Below are 12,442 nucleotides of genomic sequence, written 5' to 3' on the forward strand. Positions count from 1 at the left end.
AGAAAACCAGAGCCCTGAATCCACAATGCTTGAAGCTTGGAACTACCTCTGGACTCTTCAATTCTATGGGCCAATAAATCCTCATGCTTTTAAAAAAAATAACCTATAATGGATAAATAGTGGTGAAACAAGTGAGTTTTTTATTCTGGTTTTGAGTCATAGAACCAATTTTTTTTTTTCTTCCAGTTTTATTGAGCTATAACTGACATACAGCCCTGTATAAGTTTAAGGTGTACAGCATAATGATTTGACTTACATACATCATGAAATGATTATTACAATAAATTTAGTGAACATCCATCACCTCATATAGATACTGAATTAAATAAATTCTCGTGATTTACTCTCTTAACAGCTTTCATATATAACACACAGCACTGTTAAATTATATTTATCATGTTGTACATTATATCCCTAGTCCTTATTTATCTTACATCTGGAAGTTTGTACCTTTTGCCTTCATCCAATCCCCCTCCCTTGCCCCCTGCCTCTGGTAACCACAAATCTGACCTCTTTTTCTATATTTGTTTGTTTGTTTTTGAAGTATAATTGACCTACAACACCATGTTAGTCCCCGTTACACAACATAATGATTTGATATTTCTGTACATTTCAAAATGATCACCATGATAAGTCTAGTTAAGATATGTCACCATACAAAGATATTGCATAGTTTTTAACTATAGTCCCCACATCGTACATTTCATACTCATGACTCATTTATTTTGCAACTAGAAGTTTCTCCCTCTTAATCTCCCACACCTATTTCTTTCCTCTCCCCACTGTGGCAACCACCTATTTGTTCTCTGTATCTGTAACTCTATTTCTATTTTGCTATGTTTGTTCATTCATTTTATTTTTTAGATTCCACATCTAAGTGAAATCATACAGTATTTGTCTTTCTCTGTCTGACATTTCACTTGTGATAATGTCCTCCATGTTCATACATGTTGCTGCAAATGGCAACATTTCAGTCCTTTTTGTGCTGAATAATATTCCACTGTGTGTGTGTATATATATATATATACACACACACCCCCTACGTCTGTCATAGAACCAAATTTATGGAGCATGGACTTACGTAGAGTCACACCAACGTTTTAACAGTAGCATGTTTGTTCCCTAACACTAGGAATTCCAAATCCTATTTCTTTTGGAATACTTTTAAACTCAGATTCATCTCATATATATTGCAAGTCTAAGCCATAAGTGTGTTTTACTGAGGAACACATTACATAAATCAACTTGTTGTTTGCACATTGGGAAGGCTTACCAAGTGGAGGAATCGCTGCTGCGCAAGAGGTGCTGGAGTGCTGGGCTGACTGAGCGACTTAAGGCCCGAGGGAAGCGTGTGAAGAAGCACTGTTCCAGGGAGTCACTCATCTATCTTTCTTCTGGATTTGTTGCTGGAGGCAACATACCGAACACTGAGGCAAGGGGGAATGAGGTATCAATACGTTTTAGATAAGGAACTGCTTGACCTAAGCAGAATTTCTCCATTTCCTTCTCTTTGCTCTCAAAGGGAGTAAGAAGGAAATAATGGGCGAGTAAAGAGGTGAATGGGAGAGCGGTCATGTTTCTACCTTATAAATGCTGAAAAACTTGAGTCGCTGAATACCTTTATCTGGCTTTTGCCTGTTTAGATAACAAAAACCATATTCAGGCAGCCCAGGGAAGAATACAGTAATGGGGATTTAGAAAACTCCAAGCAAGGCCAGTTCAAAGCAGGTTCAAGTTTGACTTATAAGTGTAACTCATTTTATCTTGTAGTCTTGAAAAGTTAATATCTTTCTAAAGAACTTGGAATCGGAGGGTAACTAATGAAGGGGAAGAAAATGGAATGGTCTGGGCCAGAATGATTTGGCATGGGGTGGGAACCCCATCTCCCCCCGCCCCACCAGACAAAACAATTGAAGATTCCATTGCGTTCGTAATCAAGTGCATCTCCCTAGCCTAAAGTTGAAAGCACTCCACAAATTGGTCCGTGCTTATTTCAAGCCTTGTTTCCTGCTAAACTTCATTTAACCCATACAAACACAGGTGACTCCTTTCATACCATTTCTTAGCTTTGTGCTTTTGTTCAAGTTGCTCCATTCCTGCTTGGAATGCCCTCTTCCTCTCCCTCCCCCGAGTATCTGCCCATCAAATTTAAACTCTTTATTTAAAGCATAGCTCAAAGCTGACATGCTCCAAAGTGCCTTGCCAGGGTCTTCCAGCAGGAAAGAATCTCACTGTCCTTAATATTTCCATAGTATTTTGTATGTACTGATATTGTACACTTATTGCCATCTGTCTTGTATCACATTTATTTATGTGTTTATCTTCCACACTTGGTTTCCAGCTCAGAATGCAAAGGCCATGTGTCCCTTTCACCTTTGAGCCTCCATCTATGAGCTCTGCACATATTGTATAGCTCCTAGACTCGGTACCTTCCTATTTCCTTACAGTACATATGTACTACCTATAATAATAACTCACTTGTACTCATTTAAGCACTGTTTTAAGAGTTCTACATATATTGACTCATTTAAAACACACAACACTGCTATGAGGTAGGTTACCATTATCATCTGCAGTATACAGTTGAAGACACTGAGATGTTACAATAAATTGCCCAAGGTCACACAGCTCACTGATTGCAAAACTGGGATTTGAATCCAGGTAAGTCTGGTTCCACAGTCATACTCTTGGCCTCTAAGAGACGTGTATATATCACCTTTAATCTTTTTCTTTTTTTTGAAATCAGAACTTTATAAAAACTCAAGTTTTATATGTAACAGGGGCTGTGTTTGGGGTTTCTGTTCTTCTTCATTGACTTTTTATTCTTATGCCATCATTGCTTTGGTAATTGTAGCTTTGTAGTACATTTTAGTGACTGGTGGTGCCCATTACCTTTCATTAATCTACATTTTCAATTCACAAGTATTTCATTCTTTCATGTGGACCTAACAACCATTTTTTTAAATTTCAAAAATAAATTCATTGTTTTTTGTTAAACATTTTACCATAAAAATTTTCAAACACACACACACACACACAAACAGTAAATACTTTTCTGAGGCCCTGTATACCTATCAGCCAGATTCAACAGTCAACATTTTTCCCAGCTTTGTTGAGATATTAATTGACATACAACATTGAGTAAGTTTAAGGTGCACAATGTGATGACTTGGTGCACATATATATTACATATCACCATAATAAGGTTAGTTAACACATTCTTTTTTAAAAAACTTATTTTATTGACGTATAGTTGATTTACAATGTTGTGTTAGTTTCTGCTGTACAGCAAAGTGATTCAGTTATACACATATCTACGTTCTTTTTTTTTTTTGCGGTACGCGGGCCTCTCACTGTTGTGGCCTCTCCTGTTGTGGAGCACAGGCTCCAGATGCGCAGGCTCAGTGGCCATGGCTCACGGGCCCAGCCGCTCCGCGGCAAGTGGGATATTCCCGAACCGGGGCACGAACCCGCGTCCCCTGCATCGGCAGGCGGACTCTCAACCACTGTGCCACCAGGGAAGCCCTATATCTACGTTCTTTTTCATATTCTTTTCCATTACGGTTTATCACAGGATATTGAATACAGTTCCCTGTGCTATATAGTAGGACCTTGTTGTTTATCCTTTCTATATATAATATTTTGCATCTGCTAATCCCATATTCCCAAGCCATCCCTCCCCCGCTTTGCCTCCCAGCAACCACAAGTCTGTTCTCTATGTCTGCAAGTCTGTTTCTGTTTTGTAGATAAGTTCATTTGTGTCATTTTATTTACTTATTTATTTTTAATAAATTTATTTATTTTTGGCAGTGTTGGGTCTTTGTTGCTGTGTGCGAGCTTTCTCTAGTTGCGGTGAGCAGGGGCTACTCTTTGTTGCCGTGCGCAGGCTTCTCATTGCAGTGGCTTCTCTTGTTGCAGAGCATCGGCTCTAGGCATGTGGGCTTTAGTAGTTGTGGCACGTGGGCTCAGTAGTTATTGCTCACGGGCTCTGGAGCACAGGCTCAGTAGTTGTGGCGCACAGGCTTAGTTGCTCCATGGCATTTGGGATCTTCCCAGACCAGGGCTCAAACCCGTGTCCCCTGCATTGGCAGGCAGATTCTTAGCCACTGTGCCACCAGGGAAGCCCCATTTGTGTCATTTGAGATTCCACATATAAATGATAGCATATAGTATTTGTCTTTCTCTTTCTGATTTACTTCACTTAGTATGATCAACTCTAGGCCCATCTATATTGCTGCAAATGGCATTATTTCCCTCTTTTTTATGGCTGAGTAATATTCCATATATATATATATATATATCTCACATCTTCTTCATCCATTCATCTGTCAATAGACATTTAGATTGTTTCCATGTCTTGGCTGTTGTGAATAGTGCTGCTATGAACATAGGGGTGCATGTATCTTTTTGAATTAGAATTTTGTCGAGATATATGCCCAGGACTGGGATTTCTGGGTCATATGGCAACTATATTTTTAGGTTTTTGAGGAACCTCCATACTGTTTTCCATAGTGGCTGCACCAATTTACAATCCCACCAACAGGGAACACATTCTTTAACTCACAAAATTACCATTCTGTGGTAGTTGTTGTTGTTATGGTGAGAACATTCTTTTTTTTTCTTTTGTATCTGGGATGATGAATGTTAACTAAACTTATTGTGGCAATCATATAATCACCTTTAATCTTAATTATTGTATTGTTTTGGATAAGTCAGAGACTTTGATAAGCCACACATTGTATGTGGAATTCTAGAGGTCTGATATCATAAGTATTAGATTAGGAGAATTTGACTGAACATGAGTAAATCCATTGAAAATTAGAAGCTGTTGAAATAGACATTTCTTACATTTTCAGGCTGCCAGCATCTTTTGATCACTCTTGCTATGTCTAGGAAGAGTGTCTGGCTTTAGGAGTCCTGCTTCCTCAAGAGAGAAACCCAGAAAACTCAATTCCTCAGGATCCTGTGCAGCTAGCGCTTAGGCATTTGAAACTTTATTTCAGAAGCTGCATGAGGAGACAGGCTCTGTCTCCAAGCGCAGAAGCAGAGGGATGGCTGTGGTCGTAAGGTTGAGTTCTGACCCAGGAGTTAGCTTTTGCTGCCAGCAGTATGGGCACAGTAAGGTCAATCCCTGGCAGAAGGGCCATGATGTGCCCTCCCACAGTGTGGAGAGCAGGGCCAGCAGCAGCAGGTTCCTCATCAGACCAGTTCTGCACCGTGGTTTTCAGGGTTGCTCCTGGAAGTGTAGCCTTAAGTCTGTTTTCTCCAGTCCTCCTACTGATTCTGTGAGCCAACCTGTGATACTGTGATTTATAATAAGAAATATATATATTTGGTCTTTGTCTCAGTGATGACAGCAATAAAGATGCCTTTTATTATGTTAATGAGGTGACTTTTGGAAAGCCCCAGGATAACCTAAGGATGGGAGCTAGTTGCTAGGGGAGCCAACAAAGTGATTAGAGGGTTGGTGGCCCTCCTAGTCCCCTCTCTACTTCCAGGGAACGGAGAGGGGCTGGAGACTGAGTTCCATCACCAACAGCAAGTGAGTTAATCAATTATGCTTACGTAATGAAGCCTCCATAAAAACACAAAAGGATGAGCTTTGAAGAGCTTCCGGGTTGGTGAATACTTGGAGCTGTGGGGGAAACGGCATGCTCAGAGGGCATGAAAGCTCTGTGTCACTTCTCACATACCTTGCCCGTGTGTCTCTTCCAGCTGGCTGTGCCTGAGTTATATTCTTTTATAATAATCTAGTGAGGAAATTGTTTCTCTGAGTTCTGTGAGCCATTCTAGCAAATCTGTCGAAGCCAAGGTTGGGAGCATGGGAACCTCTGATCTATAGCTGGTTGGTCAGAAGCACAGGTGACAGCCTGGACTTGTGATTGCTGTCTGAAGTGGGGGGGCGGGGGATGAGACAGTCTTGTAGGATTGAGCCCTTAACCTGTGGGGTCTGATGTTAGCTCCAGGTAGACAGTGTCAGAATTGAGTTAATTGCTTGGTGGTGTCGAAAAACACACATTAGACACCCAGTATCCTCTTTTACAGCTTTATCAGGCTATGCTTTGCATACCATAAAATTCATCTGCTTTAACCCAATATCTTTTCAAAACTTCTTTTAATAAACTGCTTAAATATCCAGATTCAGTTTCTATTGTTTGTAACTGAAAAGTCATTGAATTTTCTATAATCATAAAATGATTATGGCATTTTCTTTGGGATGATTTATTGCCACTTTTATTATCGTAATTCTTAAGTTATTCATGAGTCTCTCTTTGTTCAATGGCATTTCTTTCTTTTTTTTTTTTTCCTGTACGCGGGCCTCTCACTGTTGTGGCCTCTCCCGTTGTGGAGCACAGGCTCCGGACGTGCAGGCTCAGCAGCCATGGCTCACGGGCCCAGCTGCTCCGCGGCATGTGGGATCTTCCCAGACCAGGGCACGGACCTGCGTCCCCTGCATCGGCAGGCGGACTCTCAACCACTGCGCCACCAGGGAAGCCCCAATTGCATTTCTTTGGCACAATTTATCACACCCATTATATATTTTAAAAATAAGGAATATCATAAAAATGGCAAAAGCCAACATTTAAGTAGATTCTCTTTTAAGGACCTCCACCTAACTGACTTACCTGGTGCTCACAACATTAACTCTTATGGCGAGGTGGCTGCTCTATTATGCTTGAGATGTTTGTTCTCAGACCTTTTAATGTCAGTTATACTTTTTATTGTTTAACCTACATCTAATTTGACAACTAAACAGGTTTAAGTGATTCTATCTTATTGCGTGTTTCCAAGGCGTTCAATTTACGTTTCACAGAAACAATTTTCTTTCTTTTCATTCTTTATTATATTTTATTGATTTAGGTAACTTAAAAAATTAAACTGTGTACTTAAACACTAATGGAAATGTCAGAATGAAATGTTACCAATCAAAAAACCCATTCTTGGAGGCTGCTCCTGCCTAATGTCCTTGTGATATATTAGGTACTGCATATCTCATCAGAGAGCGAAGGCTGTCCCTGTATCTGTGTTGGAAGCTGGGTTGCTCAACGGACATACCTTGCTTATCACCAAAAGGGAAACTGAAGACCAACTTAGAAGCCTGAAGCGGTTTAGTCCTTTAATTAAAAAGTGAAAGGTATCAATACAACAGAGGAATGAAGAGTCCCATCCAATAGAAGAGTCTGGTATCTAAACGATAACAAAATTAAATAAGAAATGACAAGCTGCTGGGTTTTTCTGTTGTGTTTTTGTTTTTTTTTTTTTTTTTTTTTGTAATCTGAGGTCTCAGGTCTTAAACATTAAATCAGTTTATCTAGAAATCTTGTGTAAAAATGGACTGGGATGAATTCAGTAAGACAATAAGATATGGATAGTATTTTCAAAAGGTATTTTTAAGCTAAATCTAATCATCCCTTCTCAGCATTTGAAACTCAACCTATGTCCCACCACACAAAGCTATACCACAGTAAACAAAGGTCCAGGGCCTAAAGAGATAGAGGAAATGAATACTCTTTGGAAGTTCTTTCCAGCCAGAAAGTAAATACGGCCAAACAGTGGAGTATGGTTGTGGTATTTTTCAGATATGAGCTAAATTCAGCGTGGTGTGTTACCAAGCACAATTTACTCAGCATGAAATGTTCCAATTCATAAGGAGGTGTGAGGAGAAGCCCCAGTTTACCTGCCACCATAGATTTTAGAGGAAGATCAAGTCTAAGGTTTACTTTTGGTTTCTAAGGACTTCTTGCATCTCAGGGCACTGAGGCCATGAATATTTTGGTTTTCACTGTAAAGTTACAGTAACTAACTCTGGTGGTTTTTAGAAACACATAGAATAAGGTTGCCTTTGTCAGCAAGCTATTAGAAATAGACTGTTGATTAACCCCTGCACAATGTCTGATGTTTAACTTCTTGAAGTAAACATTTGCAGGTCACAGCAGTGACTTGGTAGGCTTTACATATCACTTCAGGTGGAGAGGTAAAGGTATTAATGGCAAACTACACATCTGATCAATGTATCTGTTCCCTGTGTTTAAGAGTTGAAAGTGAATTAAACTTATGAATGAAATCAATCTCTTAGATTCTAAAGTATAAATTCATAACAATTTCAAGAAAGATGTTTATAACTTTACAATTTCAATACAAAAGCGTGATGTCTGAAATTAAAAAGCATAAAACTACGAAATCTTTAAAAAGTTTTAAAAACATTTTAAGTGTATTGGTTAAATTTCTAGGACCATGGTAGGAATTGAAACATTCTAGGAGTTGCTAGATTTCTGGAAATAATTACCTGCAAGGAGATTAACACCTCTCAACTAGTTAGTGGCCCAGCTCTATGCTATTGTTCTTTGGTAAAGGGGCTATTCATTCATCAAGCTGGACCCAGCCAACCAAACAAAGAGACTCTTGGATGGCTGTTCAGGTGGACTCCAGGACAAGAAAAAGGACTGCTCATTTCCTCAAGATTGAACTTTTGATCAGTGCTGTGTGGCCAAGCTAAAAAGTTTGATAGGATTTTAAACAAGGCTTTAATGGCATTTCGGAAGCCACCACCAAATATCCTCCACTAAGGAAGCAAAGTAACAAGTTAGATGGAGCCAGACGGGAATTTATTAAGGAAATTCACCTCTGTTACTACAATGTGCATAGAATTCTTTTGGCATCTACAGTCATGGCTGATGAAAATTTTACAAAAATATTATTCACTTTGGCAAATCTGAGGATGTGATAGAGGTCTTATTCACAACTGTCAAGTTTTTAGTATCTAGAATGGGGTTGAGTTTCCAAGATGCCGGGGTACAACAGAAGAATGACTGACAAAGCTTCCTTTCTCCTGAACCTTGTATTCTAGTGGTGGAGACAGACTGTAAACATCTTTCTACAATATATTTTTACAAACTGTGATTAGTGTTTTGAAAGAAATAGGGTACTGAGAAGAAACTAGCAGATGGGGAGGGCTTCCCTGGTGGCGCAGTGGTTGAGAGTCCGCCTGCCGGTGCCGGGGACGCGGGTTCGTGCCGCGGTCCGCGAGGATCCCGCATGCCGTGGAGCGGCTGGGCCCGTGAGCCGCAACGGGAGAGGCCACAGCAGTGAGAGGCCCGCGTACTGAAAAAAAAAAAAAAAAAAAAAAGCAGAGGGGAGCTAATTAAATAGGGTGTCAGAGAAGTCCTGAGTTGGGGACTTTCTTTTTTCTTGTATTTTTTTCAGTTGAAGTGTAATTGCTGTTCAACATTATATAAGTTACAGGTGTACAATATAGTGGTTCATAATTTTTAAAAATTATTCTCCATTTATAGTCATAGAATATTGGCTCTATTCCCTGTGTTGTACAATATATCGTTGTAGCTTGCTTTATACATAATAATTTGTGTCTCTTAATCCCCTACCCCTGTTTTGCCCCTCCCCATACTGGTAACCACTAGTTCGCTCTCAATATCTGTGAGTCTGCTTCTTTTTTGTTACATTCACTACTTTGTTGTATTTTTTAGATTCCACATGTAAGTGCTATTATACAGTATTTGTGTTTCTCTGTCTGACTTATTTAACTTAGCATAATGCCCTCCAAGTCCATCCATGCTGCTGCAAATGGCAACATTTCATTCTTTTTTACTACTGAGTAATATTCTGTTATATATTTACCATTCATACTTCTTTATCCATTCATTTGTTGATGGACACTTAGGTTGCTTCCATATCTTGGCAATTGTGAACATTGTGGGTGCATATATCTTTTCAAATTAGTGTTTTCATTTTTCTCAGATATATGCCCAGGAGTGGAATTGCTGGGTCTTATGGTAGTTCTATTTTTAGTCTTTTGAGAAACCTCCATACTGTTTTCCACAGGGGCTGCACCAATTTACATTCCCACCAACAGTGAACAAGGGTTCCCTTTTCTCCACATCCTCCTCAATATTTGTTATTTGTGTTCTTTTTGATGATAGCCATTCTGAGTTGGAGACTTTTAAAACGAGACCCAAATGATGAAAAGAAGCCATTCATGGGAAACCCAAGAGGATCAACACAGGCAGAGGTACTGCAAGTGCAAAGGCCCTACAAGTCAAAAGGCTTGACATGTTGTAAAAAAACTGACAGAGGTCTGTGTGACTGAAGCATCAGGACCAGCTGCTGTAGGAAGAATGAAGTGAAGGGTTACAAAAATGGAAACGTTTATGATCAGTTATGGCATTATTGCAGAGGCCCAGGTGAAAGATGATAGTAGCTTGGGTAGGGTGGTGGCAATTAAGGTAGAGAAACATGTTCAGATTCAGGACATATTTTAGAGGTAGAACCAGCAGTTCATAGGCATCAATGCTTCTGGTTGTAATAACTGAAAGACTGGTAACCTATTTATTAGGATGAGGAAGTCTGGAGTATTATAGGATATATGGGAAAAGAAAAAATTCCCCCTTAAACATATTAAATTTGAAATGACTGAGTAATCTAGGCAGTTAATCATACAACTGGAGTTCAGAGAAGAAAGCTGAGGACCAATAAAATCAGGGTCTAAAACAAATAAATAGCATTTAGAATCATGAAAATGGATGAGTTCACCTAGAGAAAGTATGGATAGAGAGGAAAAGAAGAAAGGGCTCCGGAAGGATTCCAAGGAACTCGAGTGCTGAGAGGTGGGGTAGAGGGTATTAGGCAGAATAGATCAAGGAGGAGCTACCATTGGAATGTGAGCAATGTCAGCAGACTGTGCTGTCCTGACCCGGGTGGAGATTCCAAGGTAGGAAAAGCTGAGTTGAAAACTGTTCAGGAACCAAGCATAATGAGAACAGAAAATTACCCATCTGGCCCTATGGAGGTCTCTGGTAAACTTAACAAGGGTGTTCAGTTGAGTTGAAGGAACAAAAGCGAGAGTAGACCCTATAACCCAGAAATTTCACTTCTCAGTTATTGGAAACAAGAAACTCTTGCATGAGTGCACCAAGAGACTCATACACAAGATGGTTATAACTGGTTTGTTGCTGGAGCAAACTACTGGGAATGACCCAAACTTGCATCCTTAGGAGAATAGATAAATTGTGCTATATTCATAGAATGGAATAGTATAGAGTAATGAAAGTGACTGCTTTAACATGGGTAAATCTCACAAACTTAATGTTGACCAAACAAACTCCCGAAAGACTCAAAACATCTGCAGTATAATTCCATTTATATAAAGTTTCAAAAATGAAGAACTAAATAATACCTTGTTTAAAGATACATATAAAAGGAAATGATAACACAAAATTCAGAAATCCTGTTACATAGGACATATAGGGATGCTCAAAGATTATATATGTGTTATATATACACTTTGGTGGCCTAAAGATAGCTACCTAGCTTTGTCCACTGTATAGGCCTAAATGCATTTATCAAGCCAGTAGCAATGAGCGCTGCTAGCACCCAGACTGTGATCTCCAAATAGTATCTCGTACTAAAAGTAACAAGCACACTTTGGGAAAAGAACTGATTTCGGGTATAGGACAGGGAATGTACAGGACAGGCTTGAAAATCTTGTCTTAGACTGCAAGGAATGTTTTGAGATTGCTAAGGTTGTGTCAGAAGAACGCAGAAGCCTATCTGAATAGGCTCCCACTGACAAAGGTAGGAAAGTTTAGGCATCCATAAGGATAAATACTGCACTGGATTGAAAAGCACATCAAATATATATGTTTACCTACTTTTCTTACGTAAACTACTACTGTTGGTTACCTAAATGGTAAATAAGGGAGGTTTCTCTTTATCGTATTCCAGGTAATAAATGAAAAAGAAAGAAGAAAATATAATGATTTTGTGATTTGTAATAAATTACTAGCACTGCTTGTCAACTGCTGCTAACATCGCAAAAAAAAAAGAGAATCAGACATATGTGCCTCCTGATGGAAGGACACAACCCAAACTGTGATGTCTAGCCAAAAGAAATCAAACCTGACTTTGATCAAACCTCTAGATCCAACTACCAATTTTCAGGAAATGCAGGAATTTTCAGGAAAAGGAATATTTTGTTTTGTTTTATTTTATTTTATTTTATTTATTTATTTTTGCGGTACACGGGCCTGTCACTGTTGTGGCCTCTCCCGTTGCGGAGCACAAGCTCCGGACGCATAGGCTCAGCGGCCATGGCTCACGGGCCCAGCTGCTCCGCGGCATGTGGGATCTTCCCAGGCCGGGGCACGAACCAGTGTCCCCTGCATCAGCAGGTGGACTCTCAACCACTGCACCACCAGGGAAGCCCGATTTTTTGAAAATTAATTTTACATCTAAAATGACATTAGTTTGGGGGTAAAATTAATTATAAAAAAGAGCTAAGTTAGGTTAAAGAAACAGATAACATAGCTAATTGAATGTAGTTTTACAGCCATTTCCTCCCAAACAAGCTACAGTGACAGAAAAGTGTATACAAACATGTATGAGCTTTAAAGTCCTAAATCCAGAAGGACAAAAGATAAAGGGAAAA

General features: G+C 39.4%; 1 long non-coding RNA gene across 3 annotated transcripts in view; it reads left to right on the forward strand.

Annotated features, from left to right (window-relative positions):
* LOC137219786 (uncharacterized) overlaps positions 1-12,442 on the forward strand; it is a 56,075-nt gene that overhangs the window by 24,458 nt on the left and 19,175 nt on the right. For 2 of the 3 annotated variants that reach the window (XR_010941247.1, XR_010941245.1), the window contains one exon: positions 1,268-1,447. This is a non-coding gene — a long non-coding RNA (uncharacterized lncRNA). Of the gene's footprint in view, positions 1-1,267; positions 1,448-9,938; positions 11,753-12,442 lie in introns of those variants that run through there. The other variant, XR_010941246.1, reaches the window with a different exon arrangement.

The sequence above is a fragment of the Pseudorca crassidens genome, chromosome 2, assembly GCF_039906515.1.
Source record: "Pseudorca crassidens isolate mPseCra1 chromosome 2, mPseCra1.hap1, whole genome shotgun sequence".
In the NCBI taxonomy this organism is placed as follows: domain Eukaryota; kingdom Metazoa; phylum Chordata; class Mammalia; order Artiodactyla; family Delphinidae; genus Pseudorca; species Pseudorca crassidens.